The sequence below is a fragment of the Littorina saxatilis genome, linkage group LG8, assembly GCF_037325665.1.
Source record: "Littorina saxatilis isolate snail1 linkage group LG8, US_GU_Lsax_2.0, whole genome shotgun sequence".
In the NCBI taxonomy this organism is placed as follows: domain Eukaryota; kingdom Metazoa; phylum Mollusca; class Gastropoda; order Littorinimorpha; family Littorinidae; genus Littorina; species Littorina saxatilis.
The window spans coordinates 22,779,854-22,787,353 of record NC_090252.1 but is presented as its reverse complement, the minus strand read 5'-3'; positions in this window follow the sequence as shown (position 1 = coordinate 22,787,353).

The following is a 7,500-nucleotide window of genomic DNA, read 5'->3' as shown; positions in this document are numbered from 1 at the left end:
TCGTTTCGATTCCCCCTCGATGTTAAAATATTTAGTCAAAACTTGACTAAATATAAAAACACATACACACACACACACACACAAGCAATAAAACACACATACACACACACACAAACAATCAAAAACACATACACACACACACACAAGCAATCAAACACACATACACACACAAACAATCAAACACACATACACACACACACAAGCAATCAAACACATACACAAACAATTAAACACACACACACACACACACACACAAACAATAAAACACACATACACACACACACACAAACAATCAAACACACATACACAAGCAATCAAACACACATACACACACACACACACAATCAAACACACATACACACACACAAACAATCAAACACACATACACAAACAATTAAACACACATACACACACACACACACAAACAATTAAACACACATACACACACACACAAACAATCAAACACACATACACAAACAATTAAACACACATACACACACACACACACAAACAATTAAACACACATACACACACACAAACAATTAAACACACATACACACACACACAAACAATCAAACACACATACACAAACAATCAAACAAACATACACACACACACAAACAATTAAACACACATACACACACACACAAACAATCAAACACACACACAAACAATCAAACACACATACACACACACACAAACAATCAAACACACATACACACACACACAAACAATTAAACAAACAAAGATGGTAAAACGCAAGCACAATTACAAGTAAATCAAGTAAATATACATGTACAAGCAAACGACCAAGAACATTAAAGTGATGTTCACATGACATACTTTCAACCAACGTTTCCAGCGATTTTTGTTGGAGCAAAGTCAGGGTGTGTGTGTGTGTGTGTGTGTGTGTGGAGTATTTCCCAGAAAACGTCTTTACATGGGGAAATACGTAATTCATAAAACTTGTCATACAAATTATTCCTATTCCTATCCCCACTTGTTTTGTTTTTTTCTCATGTTGTATTGATAGATTAATCTTTAATGACGCCATATCACATTATTTTGGTTTGTTTTAAATCGAGGTAGTTTTGCTGTATTGTGTTTTCTCAATGAAATTGATAGATATTTTTTATTTGTGTGTGTTCGTGTGTGTGTGTGTGTGTGTGTGTGTGTGTGTGTGTGTGTGTGTGTGTGTATGTGTGTGCGTATGTGTGTGTGTGTGTGTCTCTGTGTGTGTGTGTGTGTGTGTGTGTGTGTGTGTGTGTGTGTGTGTGTGTGTGTGTGTGTGTGTGTGTGTGTGTGTGTAAATCGATTCCGAGGAAACTACTGTGCCGATCTTCGTGAATCTTTACATACAATTATTTCCAGATGAAATGTCCAGAACATTCTTTCCTTTGTTTGATAGATCTATGTCTTTAATGACGTCATATTCGGCTTTTAGTGAAAGGTGAGGCGGCACTGTCACGCCCACATTTTGTTAACCAAATTGATTGAATTTTTGGTTCAGCTATCTTTGACGAAGGCCAGACTTTGGTATTGCATTTCAGCTTGGAGGCTTAAACACTATTTAGTGAGTGTGGTCATTAAAAATCTGAAAATTATAATTACAATCATAATTATTTGTAAATATCCATCCAAAATGAATGTCATGTTATTCGTCATTAGGTTCTGATTCCGAAAACATATAAATATGTTATATTCGGATTAAAGACAAGCTCTGAAAAAAACGAAAAACACAATCATGATTAAAATCAAATTTCGATTATCGATTTAAAAACAATTTAATCATACTCCTTGTCGGTTCCTGATTTTAAAAAAAACATATAGATATGTTATATTTTGATTAAAAACAAGCTCAAAAATTTAAAAATACAGAAAAGCGTGCTACCCTGCTCAGCGCAACCACTACCGCGCTATACTGGCTAGTCACTGCCTTTTCCACGAGCGGGAGACTGTTGATGCTGTACGGTCTTGGTGAAAAAATGCAGTGCGTTCAGTTTTATTTTGTGAGTTTGACAGCTTGACTGATTGTAGTAGTTTCTTACTTTTTTTCTTTCTTTTTTTAAGGTTTTTTTTGTTGGTGGTCGTTGGTTGTTTGCGGCCCTTTGTCGATTGCTCACTTGTTGATATCAGTTAGTTTTCTTTGAAATGCATGTGATGAAACTTGGCATATATTCTATCTCACAGGAGCTTATTCGAGGGCTCAGGGACGTCACAACGACTAGGCCGCCACTACAATGTATATGGAACGTGGTTACGTGCTTCTGATGACGTCATGACGTGCAGGGTCGTCGGGCAGTTCTGAGAACCTAGCTGACGCTCGTTTGAAGCAAGACACAAGTGGATAGAAAGTGAACACAGATGTCTGTATTTGAAATGAAAATAAACAAGTCGCGTAAGGCGAAAATACAATATTTAGTCAAGTAGCTGTCGAACTCACAGAATAAAACGCAATGCCATTTTACTCGTAGCATCGTCAGGCCACCGCTCATGGCAAAGGCAGTGAAATTGACAAGAAAAGCGGGGTAGTAGTTGCGCTAAGAAGGATAGCACGCTTTTCTGTACCTCTCTTTGTTTTAACTTTCTGAGCGTGTTTTTAATCCAAACATATCATATCTATATGTTTTTGGAATCAGGAACCGACAAGGAATAAGATGAAAGTGTTTTTAAATTGATTTGGACAATTTAATTTTGATAATAATTTTTATATATTTAATTTTCAGAGCTTGTTTTTAATCCGAATATAACATATGTATATGTTTTTGGAATCAGCAAATGATGGAAAATAAGATAAACGTAAATTTGGATCGTTTTATAAATTTTTATTTTTTTTTACAATTTTCAGATTTTTAATGACCAAAGTCATTAATCAATTTTTAAGCCACCAAGCTGAAATGCAATACCGAACCCCGGGCTTTGTCGAAGATTACTTGACCAAAATTTGAACCAATTTGGTTGAAAAATGAGGGCGTGACAGTGCCGCCTCAACTTTCACGAAAAGCCGGATATGACGTCATCAAAGACATTTATCAAAAAAATGGAAAAAACGTTCGGGGATTTCATACCCAGGAACTCTCATGTCAAATTTCATAAAGATCGGTCCAGTAGTTTAGTCTGAATCGCTCTACACACACACACACACACACAGACACACGCACATACACCACGACCCTCGTTTCGATTCCCCCTCGATGTTAAAATATTTAGTCAAAACTTGACTAAATATAACAAGTCGCGTAAGGCGAAAATACAATATTTAGTCAAGTAGCTGTCGAACTCACAGAATGAAACTGAACGCAATGCAACGCAGCAAGACCGTATACTCGTGGTCCACCGCTCACGGCATAGGCAGTGAAATTGACAAGAAGAGCGGGGTAGTGGTTACGCTATGCTGCATAGCACGCTTTTCTGTACCTCTCTTCGTTTTAACTTTCTGAGCGTGTTTTTAATCCAAACATATCATATCTATATATTTTTGGAATCAGGAACCGACAAGGAATAAGATGAAAGTGTTTTTAAATTGATTTCGAAAAAAAAAATTTGATAATAATTTTTATATATTTAATTTTCAGAGCTTGTTTTTAATCCGAATATAACATATTTATATGTTTTTGGAATCAGCAAATGATGGAGAATAAGATAAACGTAAATTTGGATCGTTTTATAAATTTTTATTTTTTTTTACAATTTTCAGATTTTTAATGACCAAAGTCATTAATTAATTTTTAAGCCACCAAGCTGAAATGCAATACCGAACCCCAGGCTTCGTCGAAGAGTACTTGACCAAAATTTCAACCAATTTGGTTGAAAAATGAGGGCGTGACAGTGCCGCCTCAACTTTCACGAAAAGCCGGATATGACGTCATCAAAGACATTTATCAAAAAAATGAAAAAAACGTTCGGGGATTTCATACCCAGGAACTCTCATGTCAAATTTCATAAAGATCGGTCCAGTAGTTTAGTCTGAATCGCTCTACACACACACACACACAGACAGACAGACACACGCACATACACCACGACCCTCGTTTCGATTCCCCCTCGATGTTAAAATATTTAGTCAAAACTTGACTAAATATAAAAACCACGCTTGGCCCCACTTTTTAAACGTCTTAAATCTGATTTTGTGTCCATTTTTGTTCATCTGCGCTTGCTTACGACTGGAAAACTGTGTGGATGGTTTGAACACGCTGGAAATCGTGCTCTCTTTTTACCCGCTCGTACACGTCAACAAACAATTAAAAGCCTAAAGTGAACCAACTGCAAACAGTGACTGGTAAAATTAAACAAAATATAAATGTACCATACTTATAAAGCTTTTGTAACAGATTTTCCAACGAAGCACGCTAAACACAACAACAGAAAGAACGATTGCGTGCAAGACAACTGCTTATGGAACAATCCAAGTATAATTTATCAAAATAACGTTCTGTATTATGAGAACTGGGCCCGGTCAGGCATTACGTATGTAGGAGACATGTTAGGTAATCACGGTATCAAGTCCTACCCCGCTATCCAAGCAAGTGTTTACGCTTCACCTGGCCTCTACTTGGAATATATTGTAGTTCGATCAGCAGTATCTGAATATATTAAGAAAAGCAATTATGATCCTAACCAACCTGTATTGAATAGACAAAACAATCTTCTTTTCAATAAAAACGAGTATTAAAAGTGCCAGGCAATTCCGTGAATATATTGTTGAAGAAAAGTACACTTCCCCGAGATCTATCAACTTCTGGCGTGATATGTTTGGCATTAATGTCGACCAGTCACATTGGAACCTGGCCAAAAATGTAACCCAAGAATCCAGATTAAGAGAGCTGCACTGGAAAATATTACACACGATTTATCCAACAAATGTTCTTCTGTATAAAATTGGAATACGAGATAGTGTGAGATGCCCCTTCTGTCCAACCGAAATAGATTACGTTGAACATTTTTTTGTTAATTGTAAGAAAATAAAAGTGCTATGGAGATACGTTGAACAAATTATTTATGAGAAATATAAAATAAGAATAGTCTTTGGAGTAGAACATATTTTGTGTGGTTATATTAATGGTGCTGACTCAATAAAATGCAAATATATAAATCACTTGATTTTGATAGGAAAGATGTGCATAAGCAAATATAGATACGGAACTCCCACTGATATTATAATAATGTTTGACAAAGAGAAACAAATACGAAACGTAGAATAGTGTATCATATATACTTCTTTTCTGGCTTCCCTCACCGCCCCCTCTTTCTTTCGTTTCGCTAAAAGGAGAACGGTACCGGGGTAAAGGCGGAACTTACATTGTTACACTAAACACCACTTGTATGAAAAGAGAACTGTTACTAAGAAAACTTTAGCACGCTTACAATTTGCTTTTCCTCTTACTTATTGTGATTGTTACTATGTTAACTCCATCATGACACCGCCACAAACAACACCTAAGTCAACCCAAACACAGACATATGTAAGACAATAACCAACATTAAAGATGCAAGATTTTGTCCATTGTAGAAAACCACATACAATTGATAAATATATAAAACGCCAATGAAGAAGGACGCTCAGCTGTAGAGAGAAAGAAAGAAAGAAGAGAAAAGGAAGAGAAGAAAAAAAGAATAAAAAAAAATAAAACAAGAATAAAAAAAATAAAAAAAATAAAAAAAAATTAGGGTTTCATTCTTTTCATTTATTTTTCAGCTTGAAGCGGACTGCATGCAACTGAGGCCAAAAAAAAAAAAAAGAAAAAAAAAAAAAAGAAGAAAGAAAAAAAAAAAAAGAAAGAAACAGGGAAAAAAAGCAACAAATAATTTCAAAGTGAATCACACAGAACAACAAAATGTCTCCCTCCCTCCCCCTCCCCCTCCCCCTCTCTCTCTCTCTCTCTCTCTCTCTCTCTCTCTCTCTCTCTCTCTCTCTCTCTCTCTCTCTCTCTCGCTCTCTCTCTCTCTCTCTCTCTCACTCTCTCTCTCTCTGTCTCTCTCTCTCTCTCTCTCTCTCTCTCTCTCGGTCTCTCGCTCTCTCTCTCACACATCAATCAAAACATTCCTTCTTAACGGATGGCTACAATATATTAACCTAGAACAATCGACCTCTTGCCATTGTTGCAGAAAGCGTCGTTAAAATTACACATAGCAACACACATGTTGTCGATGTTCTACGTGTCTACTGCACGTTTTGCATTTGGAAAAAAGACATGTACATGCACGTCCCAGACTATACCAATCAGGTCTTTCCTACTGTTTCAAGAGGTGAGGAACGTTTTGGAAACTATGTAAAGACTTTATTTATCAGCACATTTATTATAATACTAGATGAATACCCGCTTCGCCCGGTACGGCTGCGCCGGGAAGAAGTCGAGCCGAATACCCGGCTGCGCCAGGGACCCGGGTATGCCGGGTGTACGCCGGCTTTGCCGGCGCACCGCACGGAGGAAGGGAGATAAACGCGGCTGTAAACACTGGAGAAGATAAGGAAGAGTTACTGGGAATGGATCCAGAAAAAAACCCATAATCGGTTCAGCGCTGCGCGCTGAGAGCACGTGTTGAAATATCTCATCGATGAGGTTGTGTCCGGGGTGTAGGTGAATACGGTCTCCAAATTTGAAAAAGATCCACCGAGAACTTTGGCCGTGCATCGCGAACAGACACACAGACACTAGTCGTAAATATATATAGACTAGATGATTACCCGCTTCGCCGGGTAGCGGCTTCGCCGGGAAGAAGTAGAGCCGAATACCAGGCTGCGCCTGGGACCCGGCTTTGCCGGGTGTACGCCGGCTTGGCCGGCGCACAAATGAAGGGAGATCTAAAAATAGTAACGTGCAGTGACCTTCTTAAAATAGTAACGTAGTAACGGGAATATGGATTGACGCCACGCGAAGGAAGGGAGGTCTAAAAATAGTAACGTGCAGTGACCTTCTAAAAATAGTAACGTAGTAACGGGAATATGGATTGACGCCACACGAAGGAAGGGAGATAAACGCGCAAAACAAAACACTAGAGAAGATAAGGAAGAGTTACTGGGAATGGATATAGTGGATCTACAGAAAAACTAAAATCGGTTCAGCGCTGCGCGCTGAGAGCACGTGTTGAAATATCTCATCGATGAGGTTGTGTCCGGGGTGTAGGTGAATACGGTCTCCAAATTTGACAAAAATCGACCGAGAACTTTGGCCGTGCATCGCGAACAGACACACAGACAGACACTAGTCGTATATATATATATATATATAGACTAGATGATTACCCGCTTCGCCGGGTACCGGCTTCGCCAGGAAGCAGTAGAGCCGAATACCAGGCTGCGCCTGGGACCCGGCTTCGCACGAAGAAAAGGAGATAAACGCGCAAAACACTGGAGACCTTCTAAAGATAGTAACGTGCAGTGACCTAAAAATAGTAACGTAGTAACGGGATTATGGATTGACGCCACACGGAGGAAGGGAGATAATCGCGGCTGAAAACACTGGAGAAGATAAGGAAGAGTTACTGGTAGTGGATCCAGAC